Below are 22,586 nucleotides of genomic sequence, written 5' to 3'. Positions count from 1 at the left end.
AACTGGCTGAGTGGTGGTGTTTTGTGCTGGGATGTGATTTATGCAGAGATCGGTGTCTCATTTCTGAATCTGTTGGGGCACAGAAGCTCTTTCTGAAGAAGGTCTAATTGCTGAAGAGATCAGTGGGGTTTATATTTGGAGCAGTGCCTCAGGAACTGACGGGGATCGGCAGAGCTTTGCAGGAAAATCTGCCCACTACCCGATCACATTTGTCTGCCTTTAGCAAACGCTATCAAGTTAATGCTAATTTAAATTGTCACTTAGGCATCTGTAGGTATAATTGCATAAAGCACTGTGCATTAAATAGATTCCAAATCCACATTCGGATGTACAGCCTTCAGAAAGACTACATATGGTAGCCAATTTCTAACATACATTGGCCATTGAAGATCCAAAATCATTACACATCCTCTTTTTTTGCTCAGAAAAGTAACAATCTAAATTTACACTGTGTAACTAATACCTTGGTGATGGTTCAGCTCCTACAATGTCTCATCAGTGTCTTTGGGAAGGGCAGCCCTCAGTACTTACATGAACCATTTTGCTGACAGATCCCAACTCTGCAGATTACATGAGTTAATTGTGCTGGATACATGAAAGCTCGCAAATGAATTCAAACAGAAGCTCCTTAAATCTTTGTATTACGTGCTGTAATTAATCACTACTGCCGTGTAACACCTGGATCCCAGCAGGAGACCAAATGCAAAGCAGGTCAGCCAGAGCCAGCCTGAAACCTGTGTGGAAAGCAAAGCCAGAGGGGAATTCTTACCTGTCTATGCCTTGCTCCTATATTTCCAGAGTTGTGTTCTTATTTTGTCATGCAAAGTGCAATTCTAGAAGTGCAACTTGAAGGAGGAACAGTTTTCTGTCACCCAAAGCCCCCAGAGAGGATCTGGACTGAGCATGTCCCATGAGGGCAGCCCTCCTGTCCCTCACCAAGGAATCAGCACATTCACGTAGTACAGGGGGATTCACATGGGGTGCTCAGCTGCCACTGAGGCAATTTGCAAAAGGGAGATTGTGGTTGTACTTGACAACTCCACAAATTTGTCCTTGAAAAAAATGCTAATTCCCAGTTTTGGCTCTCATTGCAACCTCAGCAGCACTCAGTACATTTGTTGTTTTCCATTGAAAAGCTTTTGCAGGAGGTCATCTCCCCTTGTTTCCAAACGTCCCAGCCACCCTGCAGTTCCCCAGAAAGTTCTGCAGCTGAGCACAGTGTGTCAGGGATGTCTCAGGACAAACAGGAAGGGACAGAGTCTGCACAGGATCCCTAAACAATAGTGATGGATGCACAGAGCTCAGCCAAATGGGAGACATGTCACATTCACTGCCTGTCACTTTTTGCTTGTCATTCTTCGGTATCTCCTTTAGATATGTGTTGCTGTCCTTAAAGCCCCTTAAGGCTTTAAGGTTCACCTGACTTTGCTTGCCAAAGTCCTGCTTGTGAGATATCTCCTCTTTTAATTTCCTCACAGTCCCAGGGGTTTCACAGCCTTTTATATTTTTAAATCCCTCCTTTGACATTTGACACTGTTTCACTGTAAGTTCTCCTCCCAAATCCCAGCTCGTCAGAAAGCTCTGAGGGGTGGCTTTTGCCAAGGATGAAGCTGCTCTGGGTTTGTGGGTAAGACACCAGGTGTTGGTGGCTGTTAGTGAATGGCTCTTCAGGGATGTAGTCGGATGGCTCTGCCTCTCTCCCTCTCTTTTTGTAGCCCAGTCTTGTTTTACTTGGATATTTATGCTCACCTTTCCCTTGTCTTTTGGGGTTCTCTTTAAAATTTGGATATTTCATTGTTTCACTTTGTTTATAACCAAAAAGGCAGCTGTCACTTGCAGCTCAAGTTGAGTTGGACTAGGTGACCTTTAAGGGTCTCTTCCAACTCAAAGGACTTCATGATTCTTACAGGGTTTCCTTATGAAACATCCCTTTCTGCCCAGTCATTCTCTGCTAACATTGCTCCGTTGGCATGACAGCAGGTGACATGATCCAAGTGCTCTTCACTGAGGTGCCAGTCCAAGGCTATGGTGCTAAAGTCATCTGCGTTTTGTCCTTTCTCTGATACTGCTGATGCAGAGCAACACACGGGTGCAACGCATGGCAAGGAGAGGGTTTCATCTGTTGGCGTGGCTTGATGTTTAATACATAAGGCAGAACCCCAAGCACTTGATCACGATGTCAGGATAAGCCGCAACGGAGCATGCTGACAGCAGCACAGCGGCTACATGACAGCCAGAATCGATCTGCTGCACACAAGGGCTTAATACCTCTGTCGGCAATGCTGCCACGGGGCTGAGCCCAGCCTGGGACGAAGTTAATCCTCCATCCAAGGGAGGCGCCAGTGCTCGCTCTGTGAGGGCTGGGGTGCTCAGTAAGAATGCTCTCGGCGAGCATTCCGGGGGGCAGCCCCTCACTCAGCGCTAACCCCTGCTATGCAGTGAGCTGATGAAGGATTTAGAAGAAAAATGGTTACAATGTCTTTGTTGGCCTTGTTTAAGTAAACCCCACTAGAGGCTTGCCTGAGGGGGCTGTTGGTGATTTTTTTTTTTAATGAAGAAAAGCAAAATTTTTTCACTTTATAATTATGCTATTAAGACAGCTCCAACGGAAAGATAAATATTGGATTGATAATTAACTAGCTGTTGCTAAAATCATAGATGCAATGTCCATGTATGTTTAATACCACTCATGTCTGATATGGATCTGCCCTTAACAAACCATTCAGTACTTCTGCATCAGCCGTAGCATTAAAGGTGTGTTTGATCAGCTGACACCCTCAACTGCAGAAAGGAGGAGAAAAGGTTAGGCTGTGGGCAGGAAAGGGGAGTCAGGAACAAGGCAGCAAACAATTAGCACTTGGGTTCCGTAGGGTGGAAGTGTAGGCAAAAAGGCTTAATAAAGAAATTTTAGAATCATTAAGATTGGAAAAGACCTCTAAGATCATGTCTAACCATCAGTCCATCCCCACCATGCCCACTAACTTTGTCCCTCAGTGCCACGTCTACACAGTTCTTGAACACCTCCAGGGACAGTGACTCCACCACCTCTCTGCTCATTGTGTATGACTGCTGGCCTCCAGAGAGAAACACACAAACCCAGCCCAGGTAGGGAAGACAAAAGCAAAGAACTGGAAAATCTCTGCTGCTGTACAGACTTAAAGTGCTTAACTCTTACCAACCCAAGCCTATAGGAAGAAATAGGGCAGTCCTAGCATATTTGGGCCAGCAGCTTTTGCACAAAAACTCCTAATAGTTCTGGGTGGATACAAGGTGTGATTTCATCAATTTATCCTAGCCAATGCTGTTTTGTAGAGCATATAGTTGCTTCAGCCCAGTTGTCTGCCATGCGAATTGCCACTGGCTGAATGGCATTGGCAAGCAGCAACGTCAGCTCCAAGAGCTCCAGGTTGCAGCAGGCAAAATGCTGTCTGCAATGATACACGGGCACTGAGTCCTCCAGGAGGTCAGCTCTCCCTGTAACGCTACAGATGTCCCTCGTGCTGTTCATCCTGCCTGCTAGCTTTTCATTTACCCAATTGTGGAGATGCTCCTCATGCATTTTTATAAAATTCTGTTTGAATATGACTGATTTGCAGGCTTTTTTAAAAATGCAACACTTTGAGGTGTCTTTCCTTGTGTAACATTGCTGTTGGAAAAAAAAAAAAAAAAAGCCTAATGTGGACAGTGTCAAAGGCTCAGCATGTAGCTTGTTTTAGACTTTTAATAGTTAAAAACATAAGACTTTCTCTTCCAAATTTGGCAAAATGAGCATGAAGCAATGAGTTTTGTCTATTGTAAAATATCTCCAACAATAACCTCATTAGGCAGTGAATTTCATTGTTTTTTTTTCTACAGTGTTTTGAGGGTGTAATATTTTTTATAATATTTCTGTGTGCCTTTTGTGGCGTGACTAGTTATTTTAGAGACACTTTGCAATACAAACCAGAAGAAATTCTGTTATTTTGCTTTTTCTTCTTTAATTTTCTTCGGCTCTGCTAAAGCAGTTGTGCTGATTCTGAAGTTTTCTGTGCATGAAATAAGGTGTGAGTTCCTATTATACCAGATTGCTCTAACTGTGTTTGGCTTTGCTGCAGCATCTTTGTAGCTTTCTGTCTTAATTCCGTTACTTTGGGCTTGCAAGTATAGAATCAGGGAATCACAGAATCATTTGAGTTGGAAGGGACGCTTAAAGGCCATCTAGTCTCAACCCCCTGCAACGAACAGGGACACCTACAGCTCAGTCACATTGCTCAGAGCCCCAGCCAGCCTGACCTTGAGTGTCTCCAAGGATGGGGCATCTATCAAGTAGTGCTGTAACTTCAGAGGATCAGAAATCCTAGTTCCTGGATTTCTCTGTTTTCCTCTGAGTGTGCTTTGGAAGGTGTCCTGCTCTGATTGAGGGACCCACCTTGGTTGTTCCATGCTGTGTGGGGAAGGAGCATAAATGAGATCCACAGAGGAGGAAGAATTTTCCTTGGAGAGGAGCTTGGCTAACTAGCTGACTCTCCATTCAGAGACCTGGTTGCTGGCAGCCCTAGCTCTGAGGTGCCTTTTCTCCTTCATGTTGTGTAGGAAGATGTGCATCTCACTGCCTTACAGAGACATGTCACCTGCAGGTGGCTTCGCAGACTAGCCCAAGGCCTTGCTGTAACGTTGCCACCTTCCATATTGTTGACAAAAATAGTGCCATAAGGCCAGGAGTTCAACTACTCAGCTAAAAGCTACCATAAAGTCTGGAAGATGGCTTCCTTTTTATTGTAATCTAGGACTTTTAGCAAGATTGAATCATGGCAACCCTGCCCATGGGGAGGGGGTTGGAATGCAATGATCTTTAAGGTCCCTTCCAACCTAAGCCATTCTATGATTCTGCAGCAGGCAGAAGTGGCAATGCAAGAGCATCAGTGAGCTGAATACCCTAGAAAGAGAATTTAAAATCATGGCCATAACGCGTATCCCAATTGCAGAGTCACTCTGTGTCCTGGAAAGCGCAGAAGAAGCCTGGTTGTGAGAGGGCAGGAGGGGTGTTGGCTGCAGGGCATGGGCAGAGCTTGCCTGCACTGAACTGTGCTCTAGTTTGCACCTTCAGTCCCTTACCAGTCACCGTTTGCCCTTGAATTTCCCAAAAGGCCATACTAGAGCACCCTGCCGGGAAGCAGATATTCTTAGAAAGGCTTTTAACTAATTTTATTCAAGCTTTAAGAGAGCCATAAATGCCCATCTGCTTCAGAATCAGCCCCAGCCCATAGCTGGTGCAATGGTGGAATCACCTCCTTGGTCCTCACTGCCTGCTTGGGAGTGGACCGGAATCAGAGGGAGGAAAGGTCCTGCCAGTGGGCAGCTGTCAGTGTTCAGATGGCATGAGTGAACAGCCACTTTGCGGCAGGTGAAAGCAGCCAATGTCCCACGTGGTCCTATAAATGCTTACACATCTGCTTCATTTGTGTGCCGAAATGGCAGTTCTAGCTCCGTATTCCTCTCTAAAACTGAAACAAATGGGAAAATGTAGTGACTTGATAGCATGCTTATTTGTAGTAAAAGTTAAGGATCCTGTTAGTATGCAATAGTGGCATGCAGCGTGCAGCCTGAACATGTATTATTAATAGGACGTGTATGTAGTTCTAGAAAACAACATCGGGTTGGAGTTGAGCTTATGCGTAAATCACACCTCTGGGATCTTGTAGCCCCAAAGAAATGCACACTGGGGAATTTAAATTCAAACCTAAATTTGTTTCTAACACTTTAAAGAGAACCACAAAGATGTTAAGATATAGAAATGCAAAAATAAGCACCTAAGCCACCTTTGCTCTGTCCTGAAGTAGCATTGAGTAGAAACATTGATTTGGGGCTAATCGTTTTTCATTGTTTATTCTCCAATTGAATTTATTTAGACATGGTTACTTGTCTAGTTTGTGTTGAATGCAGAATCACAGTAGTTAGCTTCAATCCCAAAATAGGGGTGGGGGAGAAAAGGTTATTTTGAGCCACCACTATCTCAAAAACCTTGCTTTCCAGATTGCCAAGCTTGCTTGCTGCTGCCTGCAGCCTTGGTTCGGAGGGAAGCAAAACTTGCTCTAGAAGGAAGGTGAAAAAGGTAAGCAACCTTGATAGCAGAAGTGTGTGCTGGATTATGAAGGCAGATACAAATATATAGACCCTCCCCATGCTGCTTTGCTGCAGCTCTCAGGAAAGCAACCAGGGCAGTGCCCAGGGTGCTGCAGCGCCCATTCCTTAGAGAGTGACTGCTCTTCTTAATGGGAGGAGTCAATCCCATGTCTATTCATCTCCACATCAATATATTGCCCTTCAGACTCTCCCTTTATTTTAAGATACTCGGTTGCTCAGATAATTAGAAATTTTTTCTTTTTTTTCTTTGATATACAGAAGACTCTGAGACATGAAAATATCATAGGTAATGGTGCAATAGCTTCTCTTCTTTTCTTTTCTTTTTGGCATTTTTATAACACCTAAATGATGGTTTAGGGAGCAGTTTTGTCTTTAGAGCTTACAGTAGCCATCTACTGCCAGAAGACACATGCTACTGCATCACCTCACAGCCATTCCATTTGTATTTTTGCCCTCTCCCTGTGCCAGGATGGTCTGCTAACCCTGCACTGCCTGAATCTATTGCAGAGATGACCACCATAACCTGCCCCAGCAGGCTGCCAGGCAGCTGCTGATGCTTTCCTGCAGACAAATCAGAGCTGGGGATATTCATCACGATGGAATTTTGTGAGGCTTAGGAAGCAGATGAGAGTCCTCACATACTAGTGTGGTCCTAGAGCTAGGGCAATCCAGGCTCAGGAGGCTATTTCTTTCAGTATTCATCACTTACAAGTCAAGACACTGAATAAGCAGGAGAGTCCCTTAGCTGCCTGACCAGGGCAAAATGGGACACTTTCAGACAGCAGGCTGTATATAACACAAAGTAGGAATTCATGATCTGCTTGACACAGCATATTCAGTGGAGGTCATATAAGGCTCCTCCTACCTTGTGGATCACGCCTGCACTGGAGCCTGTATTTGGATGCATTTTTCTCCTTCCCCAGCACAAACACAGCTCTTTTCCCATACCTCCATCTCTTACTGAATCTTCTCCCACACACAGTCCGTATTTATGGGAAAAAAAGGCAACTCAAAGACACACACAGCAAATAAGGTCTGCTTAACATGCAGGCGAACGCCCAGAATCAAGCACATGGAGTATTTGAAGAGTTCAGTGAGTGCCTATCAAGCAGCGTGGTCACTGGGCATTGCTGGTACCTCCAGAGAATGATAGGAAAACAGAAGTTGAGTGAGGCTCACCCATCCTGTGCTGCAAGGTCAATGCTTCCATTAAAACCCACTGATCTTCCAAAAGCCTTTGAATTTCCCCATGAAATCTTTGGGCTTCTCAGTCTCTGTAACTCTACCTAAAATGATTTCTTCTGCTTTTAAGGGGTTGGATTGAATTTAGACTCTGCAGGTTTCCAGTACTGTGGTCCTGGAGCCCATAGACCCTTCTATACTCCGTAGACACTATCTTTCTTGATGTGCCACATCCCAAGGCACATACAGGTGTGAGTCAGATAACTGCATTTACACAAGCACAGGATCTGGCTCCAGCTGGAGCGGGCAATGGCCAGATTTGCTGCTAAATTCTGTCCAGGAGAATTGCTCTGATTTTTTACAGTACTCTGGTTACTGAATCCCATCTTCTCTGTCCTCAACATTTTAATACTTATTATCATCATCTTTAATGTATTCTACTTTTGTGAATCACACCCTGAGGTGTCTGATTTATTGGAATACAGGCTTCTGGATTCCACTCCAGGAACTGGGTACTTAAATCCTAAGCAATGCAATGCTGAAATCACCGCTTCAGTACAACTTAATCTCTGCTGTGAAAATCATTTGTGCTTGGGGAAAAAGCATTACCATGAGTGTGAGTGCTGCAAAAGAGCTCGAGCTGAGTTAGGAGGGCCAACCTACACGCTAGCCTCTTCCAGCAACAGAGCGTATAGGCAAGAGCAGGAGCAGGACAATCATTTGTGATGTTTCTCACAGAACCTTTACAAGCCTATTTCAGTCAGGGGTTCACACCTTGGAAGTGGTTTGCCTGTGTGTTAACGTCCATGAGATTTCCAGGTTCTTGTGCAGTCCAAGTGCTGATCTTGAATTCTGCAAGCACTTGCATCCCAGCACCCTTGAGCAAGGAGGCCCCAGATCCTCTCCCTGTTTTACAAAGAACCATCTTTTTTTTCTATTTGACTCTTACTAGAATCATTCAAAGGCACCTCATTCTTGTATTGGAAGAGAAAGTGAAGAATCAGCATCTCTTCACCTGCTCTGTGCCACTCATGGTTGCGCTCTTGTTATCATAGCTGATGAGGGCTGGGGAAATGCTTAGGCCTTGGTGCAGAAAAATGGGCTGCCATCACCTCTGACCCTACGTTGTTCTTCTTGAGGAGCTACAACCATGGAAACGATGAACAAGAACAGTTATAACACTTCAACAGCTGCTGCTGACAGGACTAATGATTTTAAAATGCTTCCTGGGAAAAGCAAAAACATGTTTCAAACAGAGTGTGATGCACAAAATGTGGCTTCCCTTAAAAAGCCAGGACCAAAGTCTGGGAGTTAAACTTCTCAGTGTAACTGAGAAATGGAAAATCTTTTACTAACAGTTTAAGTGTGAAATTTCAATACAGAATTAAGCAAGGAACTATTACAATATATGCCTGCAACTGGTTATTAGAATAAAGAAGACATTCAGGGGCAAAGTGTGAGATTGATTATTTTTTATAACTTCTGAGAAAATAACTGTGTCCTTAATTCGGTAAAATAAAGGGGTCTAGTGGTAGTTCACACATCTTCCTCAAAGCTGCTGGAATTACAGGTTTCATGAGAATTTCAACTTTTCTTTACATTTTTTTGGTAAAGAAATACAAATTTCAGGTCTTGTAGGATGGAAAAAAAATGAAAATAGGAAGCAAACATATGCTTTAAAGGTTCAGGCGTGTCAGAACATCTAACAGACAACTCAATTGGCTGTTTCTATTTAAGTTGCATCGCTTTTGGAGGCTTGTTTTGGCACTATCAATTAGTTCCTCTGTGCTTTTCCACCTCCAGCAGAAGCAGAGGCAGCTTTAGCAATGTCTTTTTATAATCCTCAAACAACCCACTTTCATTTCCCATCTATTTGTTGCCAGCACAAAAGGTTTAATCACAAAATGATTGATAACTCTATTTAAACAGAACATTAGCCTAATGACGTATGAAACTGTAGCAGAGTTGTTAGCTCATGTACAAATGCATTCCTTGAAGAGCAACAGGAGTTGCCTTGTCTTGTGTCCGCATCGGTTCGCTAATCTCTCTTTAAATTCCTCCTGGGTATCAATCTGCAGCTGGTGAGTGCGCGTGAGCCACGTGGCAGGCAGCTGCTCGGTGCCCACAGCCAGCCCATGTCCTGGCCCTGAGCAGTGCCCGAGGGGCCGGCACCCAGGGCACCCGGCTGGTAGAGGATGGCCAGATGTCTGTGGTAAAGTCCAAGGAAAACCACACGGAGCCTAGAGCATCAGCACAGCCCATGTTCCCCCATACAACTCATGGGGAAGCAACAGAATCTTGGTGTCACCCTTCACCCTTCCCAAAGCGCCGCTGGCATCAAGTTATTGAATGAAGGACTTGCTCAGCAGAACAATGTAATGGCTGCAGATGTATTTAGGGGTATCTACAGGATGCATGCTTGGGTTCGTGCCAGGAGCGGATGCTTCTGCTTAGCCTGGCTTTTGTCATCTTCTATGGGAAATGTTTTGTGAAAGGCCTCCAGCTACAGTGGTTTCAATCTTCGCATGAAGCATGCTTGGACCAAACCAGGTTTTTTAGCCAACGCATTTATAAAGATCTTGCAGTCTCCATCACCATTTTAGAAACACTTTTCACCGTGCTTTTGTTTTTCTTCGTTCCCTCTAATAAGTATTTGGCCAAGGAAAGCTCCAGCCCCATTTCTAATGCCACTTGTCCCTAGGTGACTTCATGTGCCATTACATGGTTACCCTTTCTACTCACTCTAAGTGTCTCGCTCATGGATGAAAGAGTCCCTCTTGGCAGCTGATCCCCATGCATCCTGACAGGCTGGCCAGTCCTGCTCTGCAGAGCATGTGTCCATCCCAGATACCTGGTGACAAATAAGCTGTGATTGATGTTCCCTTTATATCTTGCAATAGCAGCCCTTAGCCCTGCTGGAGGTGTTCAGTTGTTCCGAAGGCCACTGGGAGGATGGATTGCAAGTCTTTTAGATCTAAAAGAAAGCTATTTATATCCTGAATACTGTACAGCAATGACAGGAAGTGAATCATCAAAGATGTTTTGATTACAAGAATAAGACTCAATTTCAAGTTTTTCCTAATGATGCAAATATTCTTCCCTGGAGATGCATGCCTGGAGTCTCTCTGCGCAGGCAGCTCTGCAAGGCAGGCCTTTGTCCCTTTCAGCTCTGCCACATTAAAGAACCTGATGAGTAACCTGGTGGGAGACTTTTAGAGCAAATCTGGCACGAGGGAGAGGTGACTTTTTCTCACTGTGTTACAGATTTTGCAATCTGAATTCATACCAAGACCACAATCCACACTGGCCGGTATCATTTCCTTCTGCTCAGCCTTCTGCCCTGCTCCTGCTGGCTTTTATCTCCGTCTCCCTTGTTTGCCATGCTGGTTCAGCTGCTGGTGAAACCCTGGCTGAGCCTGGAGCAGAGCAGTGGCTTGGCCAACAATGGGGTCCCCAAGGTGAACCTCAGCCTCCTGGCACACTGCTGGAGATCTGGGTGGGGTATCTGCAGTGTAAGGCCTCCCAGCACAGACATCCCATTCTGAGTGTTCCCTCAGCCAGCTGTATGCTGCCTCCCCCCGCTCCTACTCTCAGCCCAACAGGATTTTTCTCCTTGTGTTGCAGAAGCTGGGGAAGAGCTGAGATGCTTCAGCTTGTAGCTGTGACTGCAGGCACAATTCCTGTAGAGCAGATGCTAGCTGCCTTCATCCATTACTATTATTTATTATCCTCTTTGCAATAAACTGATAAGACCCCACTACTAGAAGAGAATAAAAATAGGCTCCTTCAACAAACAGTACTTGTGGGAAAATCTTGAGGAAGGAGTAAGAGATGTGCGAGATTGCTGGCGGAGCTTGTGCTTCCCCCACTATCTGTAAATAGCCTCATGCTGGGAGCTCAAGGGGGAGATCTCTAATTAAACAGGATGATTTATATTATCTGAAAACATACGTCTGGAGATGCTGAAGCCTTATCTGGTATTTCCTGCCGTTGTCCTGGAACTCGGTCATTTCTAATCCTTAAAATATTTTAGGTACTTTAGACAGAAATAAGGAATGGCAGGTAATTGTCATTTTCGGTGTGCTCCCAGGCAGGGCACACCTGTATCACGTATGTAGAGCTGGGAAGCTAGCTTGAGTGCAGCCTCTGTCACACAGTCACAGTGTCTGTGAAAAGTCATTTCCCACTAGTGCCATGCTTTTTTCAAGGTACAAATTAATGGCATTTCTATATATGATAAAGTGTTTCAATGAAAGTTTAGAAATTGTAATAAAAAAAATCATACAAATACTCGTCATACTCATTTCTGTGGAAGTGTACACTGTATTGTGCAGGTCAATAAGCCTAGTTTCAAGCTAATATAAATTATTCTGGTGGTGATATTCCTTCATCTGCCTGCAGGAAGAGAAGAAATCATTTTGAACTTAGGGAATAGAAAGCTGATATTGGTTTTACTGACTGTAGCTCAGCTAAAGAAAAACTTTGGCCAAAATCTCTGCAGGTGGAACATGGTGCAGCTGCTGTGGCTGAAGCAAGCTCACACCAGCTGAGCCAAATGGCTTGTGGTGCTTATTTAGGATACAAGTATCCTAAGGATTTGGTTTGGTTGGGAGGGACATACAGAGTTCCAACCAACTGCATGACCTCTTTAGGACCAACCAAGAGATAAAGCATGTTATTGAGGGCACTGTCCAAATGGCTCTTGACACTGACAGGCATGAGGCATCCACCACCTCTCTAGGAAGCCTGTTCTGGTGTTTGACCACCTCATAGTAAAGAAATTGTTCCTAATGCCCAGTCTGAACCTGAATCCTGAACAATATTCACATCTCATATCAGTTCTCACAAATAGATCTTCAGGTAGGAGCACTGAGGATGGCAAAGTCATAAATACAGCCACTTAATATATGTTAGAGTAAAAAAAAAATCTGCTTGCACTAGTGAGGAGTCTACCCCATAACCTCCAGCACATAGCAGTCCTTTAAAATGCTGCAAACATAGGGCTTATGGGGCCCATCAGTGACATGCTACTGCCTTCACCTAGGAGGAAAGTCCCTATGGATAGCAGTCCAGCCAAAGCTTGTGGAGATCTTTATTAATCCAGTTTCCCATGCTTCTGCAGGAAACCAGCTCAAACTCAGGCAAGCAGACTATAGACATTTCCAGGTATCTTTGAAAACCAAATAGAAATTGCAATATATCTTCCTGCAGATGATGAATACAATTATAACGCTTTCTTCTTTTTCCAAAGAAAAAAACCCAAACCTTTCACTGCAGAAATCTCATCCTTCAGTTGGCAAAGCTGGCAGCTGTCAGAAGAGCAAAGCTGCACATTGACAGAGGAAAGAAACAGCAAAAGAGCTCCCAGGACATTGTGGAAAAACCTTAAGATGTTGACCTCACACAGATGGATGTACAAACAAAGAAAACAGAATCACATTTCGTACATCACCAGGTATCCTACTCTAAGAGTATGAAGTAACATTTTTCATGTGATTTTTCTCCAGGAAAGGGAAGTCACATCTCCAGAGGTTGTTCCCTTATTTCTGAAGCCCCTTCAATTTTTTAATCTTCTTTCCACACTGTATTATGGTCTGGTTTTATCAAAATTACTTCAGGGTGGGTAATTTGAAAGACCACTGATGTGGCTGTGTTAAATTTGTGACCTGCATGAGAAATCCTATTCTGCAGCACTAATGCCCAAATAATATTTAAAAAAAATAATAATTGCTTCCTTCTCCTGCTCCCTTTGAGCTCCCTTTGTCTTTGGATTTTTCTTCAACTTTAATATCGTCTCTGTCTATAATCAAGTTCACTTTCAGACCCTGCTGATCAGCTCTTGCTGAAATGCTGTCTTCAGAAGCACCAAGTGGGGAAATGTTGATTTGTTTTGCTCTCAGGGGAAATAATGTAACTTGATGACAAGCTCACCAACAGCAAATCTTAACACATATCAAGACAACTTGCATAAAATCACCTTGCTGTTAGGCTGCATACACATATTTAATTGCATTTAATTCTTGAATGCTGATACAACTCATTTCAGCCATATGAATAACAGGGTTTTTTGGTTCACTGGAGGAACCTGCATAGCCTAGAGAAGAAAACTACCATAAAACACTTGATTTCTTTGTTAGGTTCTTTAACTCTCTTCACTACCTGGCCTTTTCAAAATCTTATATTTATTTTTTTTTAAATTTTCTGCTATGCTTTAAGGGGCATCGAGAAATCTGCTGGAGAGGGGGCTGGCAGGACCCTGCTGTCACATCACGAGGGCTGCCCAGTGTACTCTGAAGATACCTATTTTTCATAGTGTTTTTCTTGGAAATGTTCAATTCTCAAACTCTGTGGACTCTAGGGATAGTGAGCACACCTGGAAGAGATTTCCAATGAGAGGTGACACTGGCAATAAAAGTGCCTTTAAGAAGGGCTCACAAGAACCAAGCACTTTCCCACTGCTTTGGAGTTCTTTTATTCCCAAAGAGATTTTAAGAGATGTAGGAACTTGTTTGCCCGAGAATATTTTTCATTCAGTCTAAAATTTTGTGCTGGAATAAAAAGCAGGAGCAAGGCAAAGACTTTGAGCCATGAGTTTCTAAGGAGTAATTGAAATGCTGATTTCATAGGCTAGGGCAGGAAACTGATGTGCAGAGTCAGAGGCTGAACCTGCAAAACCTAGAAAATAGGACTCTTTGCAGGATTAGGTGCTAGAAAAGAGCAGGGCTTTGGCACAGACTGCCATGCAGCTTACCAGCTTTCTGGTCTCTTATGCAAAGATTTCACAGTATTACATGAGGACCTCCATAATAATAGATGCCTTTCTGGATCTGTTTTATTTCTCTTTTTGCATTACTTTGTAGAGAAAGACTGAGTAGCAGTTTCCACTTCATGACCCCTTCCCGCACATCCTGAATGCCATAAGGGCTGAACTCCTCCTGTTCCACAGCACTTGGAGTTGAAATGTGTACATCTTGATGCAATAAGCCCTGAAACCCACCCCAGCAACAGGCTCTGCTCCCAGGTATGCCACATCCCTGATGACCCCAGGCTGCCTGGTGAGTGGCTGGTAGCTGCCAGGGAGCAAATGTGCAGAGGAGGGGAGGAGAGGAGAAGGGAGGGAGAGGGACAGGGACAGGGACAGGGACAGGGACATGGAGGGGAGGAGAGGAAGTGGTTGCAGCACAGAGGAATTTGGGGCTGCAGGACAGAGATGTGAGCTGTCAGCCAGGTTCAGGGACCTTGGAGCAGCTTGCTACAAAATGAGAATAGCACATAAATAAACTTAAGGTTTTAATTAACATGTTCTTTCATTCATGCACAAAATTAAAAACCCATCCATCCTCAATCATCACTATCCTTTTTTTTTTTTTAATTTAATTAGGAGTTTTTACTATACTAATTGTTACATTTGTCCAATTCCATCAAAATCAAACTAATGACAGCCAGATGGTTGCGACTCTCAAGATGCCTTACTCAGGGCTAATCCATGCCCTCTGCTGTGCAGACGCAGGGAGCAGAGGGAGCCCGTGCTCTTCCTCCGGGCACCAAAAAGGACAGATTAAAAACACAAACTTGTTTGGCAAGAGGCAAAACTGCTGAAGATGGTTCTCCTGACACTGAGCTGGGATTATCCACCCGTTCATATGCTGTGCTGAACAACATGCAAAGAAGTAAATGCAGAAGAATAAGGTAATGTTCCTGGATCAGAAACAAGGTGCATTTGACCTCTTCAGTCAATGTGTGAAGGATGTGAAGATTCATATGCGCTCCCTCCCCATCATACTGCAGAGACTTCTCCATCCTCTTGCCCACCCTGCAGCCCCTGCTTCATCCATAACCTACACAGGCAAAATTATTAAGAGCAAGATTAGTATCCACTGTTTTTGTTCCACAGTAACAGACTCAAGATGTTGTTCCTGGCAGCTCCTGATAATGCATGCATGTTACTAATTAGAACAGTTTATTTAAGAAGCAGTGGGTCAAACCTGTTGTGCTCACTTCAATGATACTTGAAAATTATTACAGGGTGCACCCATTGTAAGTTAGGATAATTAAGGCTGCTGGTATCAACACTCTGCCCTTCCTTATTGCCAGTTTAATTTCCTTGAACATTTTTACATCCTTCTCCTCATTCTGCCTTAGGGGTTTGTAGTAAAATTCAATAACCATTTTCCTTTCTAATTCTCTATTAAAGTATCATCCTGTTTCACCATCACACTTAGAGCCGAAGTAAGCCTCTCTGCAGCCTTGCCTGCTGCTGTAGCTTCCCTCTGCTTGGGGCACTGTCCACCCAGAAACCAGGGGAGCTTGTGCAACTCCTCTGACACATCCTGCAAGCAGCTTTCTTCAGGTCAGTAAGAACCTCACTGAGGACTTTGAGGCAGGCTTGAACACCCACGGATTTTGGAAGTGTTGACTATTCAAGCACTGGAGTAGACATTTTGGAGTCATCTCTTGGACTTAGTAGTCTTGCCAGATATTTTTTACTTACTTCAACCCTGTTAGACATAGCAGGCATATGCTTCCAGAAGACACGTGGCCAGCCCAACATGGTGCCCTGTCCAGATCCAGGAGTCCTGGCTAGGGATCACTTGCCCCACACCAGGACAGCATACTGGGATGGGGATCATGCATACTGGTTATGGCTCTGCCCTCAGCTGCTTTGTCCTGAGAGCCGTGCTCCAGGACAAAACTCCCCAGCAGACTGATTTTTCACAGAAGCACAAGTCATTGATTCAGATGGGTAAGGGCAATTTATTTCCTCATCTTAACTAGCTCACCTCATCCCTGCAGAGCCCCAAACCCACCTGCCTGACACAGCCATGCATCATCACTACAGCCTTTAAACGGACAACTTCAGTTTTGCATCTTTCCATTTTTTGACGGACAACTTTGTTAAGAAGAAAAATATATGATCACAACTCATGGTTACAAAGAAAAAATATTACTGCCCTCCTGAGGCAGACAAGGAAGGGTTAAATGGCACCTGGGGCCTAATGACTGCACGCTGAAGCTATAAAAGGCTGCAGGAGGAGCATGAGCCTTTGGAAGGAAGATTTGGAAGTGGTTTCTGGTGTAGTTTATACAGCTGGACAAGAGGAAATGAGGTGTGACTGTGCTGCTAAATGTAAGTGATTTTAGTGGGGAAAGGGCTGGGGTGTTGTGTCAGTTGGAGATGTTAGTTCTCAGGAGTCAAAAACTCTTCTGATTACCTACAAAAGCCTCTCCCTTCCCCAGTACCCAAGAGAGGAGAAAGCCCCAGCAGCAATCTGTGCCATTCAGTGGTGTCTTTGTAGTGGAGTGCTGGGCAGAACCCACAGCTGATGCCACACATCTGTAGGGTTTTTGACCAGGCTTCTCCTTATAAGCAAAAGTAGAAGAGTTATGAGACGTGTGATGAGTGGGACAATGAGGCAGAGTTTAACGTCTTGTTTGTGAGCAAATTATGTGCACGCTGTGGCAGGAGACCTGCAGAGCTGATACAGCTAGTGCCTGATGCTGATGTTCATTAGCCAGGGACATCCTAATCACCTGCACAGCCACTGAACTTGGCATGAGAGCTTGGTAGTAGTGGCAACAATCTGTTTGTCTGCAAGGGGAGCTGGAGAAGGGGGTGCTAGCACTGGGTCCCTGAGCAGCATGCGGTGAGGTTGGTGTTTCATCACTCCTCTCTGATGAGTGAGGGTGGAGGCACAGAAAGGCTCGTACAACTCTGGGCCTCTAGACTAGAATTAGTGCACTCTGTCCCTGTGGGATACTGGAGGACTTCCTCATTAGTGTTCAGTGATATAACTCCTCTAAAAAAATGTACGGCTGCTCCATAGAGGTTCCTCTTTTTCTCTTGCTGCTCTTGTGCTCAGGCTGCATTAATATTTTGCAGCCTCAACATGCACAAGATCTTTTCCTCTGTATCAAGGCCACAGTTCGCACTGGGGGTTCTGGTATTTCTGTGCATTTACCTCTCAGTTATTATGTTAGCAGAAGATGTCATGTGAGTTCCTGCTCTGTAATGGAAACCTATATCTACTAGTTCATGTATTTCTAATTTGCAAAGGTTAACAGTAGTTTGCTTAAGCCTGAAGGGATTCCTGTCCCAGCTCTTCAGGAGAGGGCAGAACTGGGAGAGAAGAGGAAAGCTGTATATGCCTGAATTCTCGACTGGAAAATGCTGTCTTCTAGCTGCACTCCATAGCCTGCGTGACTTGACCTTACAGGTCTAAGGGCAGACAAAATTCAACACCCTCTGCTATTATTTTGTTAAGTATTAACCCGGTAGTTGGGGTCAGCAGCCTCAATGAGCTACAGTCCTGCTGGAGATAACAGGATTCAGCTTTTGGAGGCATCTGATGCTTAAATAAGTACAGGGGACATGGCACTGCACTGGGGACATTAGGATGGGGCCAAACTCTGTTTCATGTAAATCTCCAGCTCTGAGAAAGCTGACAGTGCATCTCACTCTGTCTGCTTCTGGTTTGGATACCCATCTTACAACTTGAGTATCTGCAGAATACCTGGGGGTTTCACCTGTACTGCAAGGACTTTATCCTGTCTGCCAAAAAGAGCTTGCAGCAGCCACGCACATTAATTTTACAAGTTGGGTGTTTGCCTCTGACAAGCAACTCTTCATATCTTTATGGCTAGACATTATTATATTGTTCTTTCATTTGATAACTGCTCCAGTAATAGCTTCCATTTGCAGTAAATCTCTTGTACTGTCTTTTTTTCCTCCCCATTAAACATAAGACAATAACCTTTCTGGGAAGCTGTGTGGAGAGACTCGATGAAGCTTTAGGAGGTGAGGGTAGGCATGGGGGGCATGGTCAGCAGTAGCAAAGCACCTGGTGGAAAAATGCTTTTGGAGAAATTGTAATTAAATCCTGAAGAACTTGAGGAAAACCTCCCAAGTATGCAAGCTGAACTGGAAAATGAATATTTAAATACCTCTTCAAGCTAGTAAGTCTTTGTAAAGTGCTTCTCAATACATGGAAAATCTCTGAGACAAGAGAACAGACAAGTCTGGATGTGACTGAACACAAATATTTGACTTTATTATCCTACCACAAACAAGTAGCAGAGTCTATCCCAGTTAAATGGCTTTGCAGACACACACACACCAAAAAAAAAAAAAAAAAAAAAATTGATCAGCTCTCCCATGCACAGCTTCACCTTCCCCAGCAGTGCTACAGCCCTGGGTTTGTGGTAAGCAGCACTGGTGCTTGCCTGGAAACCTGAGATGAGAGCGGGCGAAGTCCCAAAGCTATGATGGAACACACCAAAAGAAACATAAAATCATTAAGGTTGGGAAAGACCTCTAAGATCATCTAGTCTCTCCATCCACCTACCACCAATGCTGTGCAGTAAACCACCTCCCTTAATACCACATCTACACACTTCTTGAACACCTCCAGAGGCAGTGAGTCAACCACCTCCCTAGGCAGCCTGGGCCAGTGCCTGACCACTCTTTTGGAGAAGTTTCTCCCTGTATTCAACCTAAACCTTCCCTGGCACAACTTGAGGCTACTCCTTCTCTTCCTATTGTTAGTTACGTGGGAGAAGAGGCCAACCCCCACCTTGCTACACCCTCCTTCCAGGTAGCTGTGGAGGGCAATTATGTTTCCCTGGAGCCTCCTCTTCTCCAGGCTGAACAATCGCAGTTCCCTCAGCTGCTCCTTGTGCTTCAGACCCCTCACAGCTTTGCTGCCATTCTCTGGACACATTCCAGGGCCTCGATGTCTTTCTTGTAGTGAGGGGCCCAAAACTGAACACAGTACTTGAGGTTCAGCCTCACCAGAGCTGAGTATAAAGGGATGATCATCTCCCTGCTCCTGCTGGCTGCACTACTTCTGATACAAGCCAGGATGCCAATGGCCTTATTGGCTAACTGGACACACTGCTGGCTCATGTTCAGGAGAGCAGATGAACACTCCCAGGTCCTTTTCCTTTGCACAGTCTTCCAGCCGCTCTGCCCCAAGCCTGTAGTGTTGCATGGGGTTGTTGCGACCAAAATGCAGGACTCAGCACTTGGTCTTGTTGAACTTCATCCCATTGGCCTCAGCCCAGCTGAGAGATACTTCCTCACAACTTGGTGTCATCTGCAAACTTACTGAGGGTGCACTCAACCCCATCAGCCAGACCATCAATAAGGACATTAAACAGGATGGGCCCGAATACCAACCTCTGGGGAACACCTCTCGTGATTGGTTGCCAGTTGGATTTAACTCCATTCACTGTCATTCTCTGGGCCTGCCCCTCCAGCCAGTTCTTTACCCAGCAAAGAATGTACCTGCCCAGGCCACAAGCTGCCAGCTTCCCCAGGAGAATACTGTGGGAAACAATGTCAGAGGCTTTGCTGAAGTCTAGGTAGACTACGTCAAGAGCCTTTCCCTCATCCACCAGGCGGGTCACTCCGTCATAGAAAGAGATGAGGCTGGTCAAGCAGTACCTGACTTTCATGAACCCATGCTGACTGGGCTTGATTCCCTTGTTATCCTGCACATGCCGTGTGAACTCACTCAAGATGATCTGTTCCATAAATTTCTGTGGCACTCAGGTCAAGGAACTACAGGCCTGTAGTTCCCCAGACCCCCCTTACAACCCTTCTTTAGATGGGAGTCACATTGGCAAGCCTTCAACCCTCTAGGACCTCTCCAGTTGACTGGGAATGCTGAAAGATGGTGGAAAGCAGCTTGGCAGTCACCTCTGCCAGCTCCCTCAGCACCCTCAGGTGAATCCCATCTGGCCTAAGGATTTGTGACAGTCTAGATGGAGTAGAAGGTCTCTAACTGTCTCTGCCTGAATCATGGGGGATTTATTCTGCTCCCCATCCCAGATTTCCAGGTCAGGCAATAGAGTACACTGAGGACAACTGGTCTGACTATTAAAGACAGATGTAAAGAAGACATTGAGAACCTCAGACTTTTCCTTATCCTCAGTGGTCATGTTCCCCACCACCTCCAGAAAAGGATGGACATTCTTCTTAGCCCTTCTCATACTGCTAATGTATTTGTAAAAAAAATTGTTTCCTTTCACCATAGTGGCCAGGTTGAGTTCAAGCTGGGCTTTTGCCTTTCTAATTTTCTCCCTGGATATCCTAGCAACTTCCTTGTAGTCTCTCTGAGTTGCCCATCCTTTCTTTCACACGAGGTAGGCTTTCTTTTTCTCCTGGAGTCTCAGCAAAAGTTCCCTATTCAGCCACGCTGGTCTCCTTCCGTGCTTGCTCATCTTACAGCACTCAGGGATAGCAAGCTCTTATGCCTCTAAGACTTCCTTCTTCAGGAACATCCAGCCTTCCAGGAGAGGCCTTCACTGCAGCTGCTCCTGGACTATGGGTGCAATAGCTTCAGCACAAGGAGACAGGATACAAAATGCAGCCACACCAGAAGCACTTGCTTTTTTCCTCCCCCGCTGAAAGATGGTTTTGATGGCCACATACTGCAGCTCTGCTCAGGTCTGGCTCATCTGGCAGCTTGTTAGCTCTGGAGTTGGGCTGAAACTTGTCAGCAAAATACAGCACTAGATAACTAGCACATCTCTGAGGAATATAGCAAGCTGCACAGAGGTCTTCTTGACTTGGAAAAGTAACCACATGTCTGTGTGCTTTGAACCAGGTAAAAAAGCTAATATCAAGTGTGCCATTACACAAGAAAGCAGAAAGTCTGCAGTTCTGAGTGCCTAGGTGAAGAAGCAGCATTATGAATGCATGAGCTGGGCCATGAAGCAGAGTTGTGACCATGCGTTCTGTGTCCGTAAGCCCCCATGAGCAAGGGGGCTGAGAATGGTGTGTAATGGGTGCCCCTGTACCACCAGCTCAGGGCAGCAGCTCAGCTGGGTGCACAAAGCCAGCTGCAAAGTGCTGGCAGTGGCTGCAGTTGATTTCAGCACTAATATTGCTATTAAGCTAGAGGTTGGTGCTCTCTGAGGCATGCTAGGTAGTCATGGTGCAGGTTCCTGTCAGCAGCTGAACAAACTGGTCAGGAAACTCAGGAGAGCTCTGAGGACCCCAAAAAGCAGAACAAGGGTTATTGCACGGTACACCTCATTTGAGGACTGCTTAGTGCCTTTTTCCATCTTAAAGCCATCTGTGAACACTAGGGTAACCTTCTGCTGAGCTGACATTGGGAGTATGATCCACACAGTCTGAAGGTGAGGAGGATCCAAAAGCAACTAATGACTTCAGCAGTGGGCTGTACCCCATTTAGTTCATAACGGAGGTGTGACCAAGCTGGAAGCAGGCCTGCCTTATTTCAAGGGAAGAATGAGCTCACTACTGGTCTGTGCGTGCTTTTAAAGCAGGATGTACAAATCAGGTGAGCGTAATGAGTAGTTCCATGGCCAGAGCATGCTTTTCCACCACGGGATCACAAACCCAGGTTGCAAAAACCCTATCTCAAAACAGGAGACATGGGTTTCTCTCTGTCACTTGCCACTCTGAATTACCTGAGCTGCAAAAAGGACTTTTACCTTCCATCTGAAAACAGGATGGGAAATCGCAGTGGTTATCTAGGCTTAACCCCGCTGTTTAAATTCACTTCAGACAATGAATATTTTTGTTGGCCTTCCAAGTCCCAATTAAATCATCATTTGCACACTGTAATTTAAAGCATGTACTCTGCTGGTGAAAGCCATAAGATCTGTAGAGTGTGTATGTATACAGCCATTAGAATTGCTGGGTAGTTCCATATCTAGTTTAATAGCTAAAATGTTAAAACAAGGAGAAGCAAAGCACAGATTATCCACAGATATGCCTTATGTCACATTGTGGAGATATCTGCTGAAATAATATCTGTAATGCGGGTAAATGAACGGTCATGAGGGACTCCAGCCAGAGAGCAACACTGACTCCAAAAATAATTGTTTCTTCAGGCAAAATAATAAAAATAATAATAATAAAAAAACACATACACACACACAAAAAACCCTTGAAATAAAGCCTTTTGTTAGGCTTTTAAAAATAAATGCCAGCAACACATCTTAATTTCCCCTGTGACCAGATATAGCAGCGATATGAGAATCCGTGTACTTATGGAGACCGGGGCACTGCTGCCCGCACCGATCACTTCCGAAGCGGCTCAGCACCACAGCACTTGACTGGCTCGTGGTGCCGACGGGGACGCGCCGTAGCGCCCTAACCCCCCGGGTTTGCTCATCTCCCACACTCTCTGAGCTCGGGCTCGTGCCCTGACGCACCTTCCGGACTGCTCTAGTAACACTACGGCCCTGCAGCGGCATTGCTTTGGCGCTTTTTGGAGTCAAAGCCAACAGGCGCGAGCGCTGCCTCCCTC

At 45.0% G+C, this 22,586-nt stretch overlaps 1 long non-coding RNA gene across 1 annotated transcript in view; it reads left to right on the top strand.

The window, feature by feature from the left end:
* Nucleotides 1-18,357, top strand: part of LOC110396267 — a 307,183-nt gene extending 288,826 nt beyond the window's left edge. The window contains exons 22-24 of the long non-coding RNA XR_002436893.1: nucleotides 6,013-6,091; nucleotides 12,557-12,760; nucleotides 14,166-18,357. This is a non-coding gene — a long non-coding RNA (uncharacterized LOC110396267). The remainder of the gene's footprint in view (nucleotides 1-6,012; nucleotides 6,092-12,556; nucleotides 12,761-14,165) is intronic.

Source organism: Numida meleagris, chromosome 3 (assembly GCF_002078875.1).
Source record: "Numida meleagris isolate 19003 breed g44 Domestic line chromosome 3, NumMel1.0, whole genome shotgun sequence".
Taxonomy (NCBI): domain Eukaryota; kingdom Metazoa; phylum Chordata; class Aves; order Galliformes; family Numididae; genus Numida; species Numida meleagris.
This window is presented reverse-complemented; position numbering and strand designations above follow the sequence as displayed.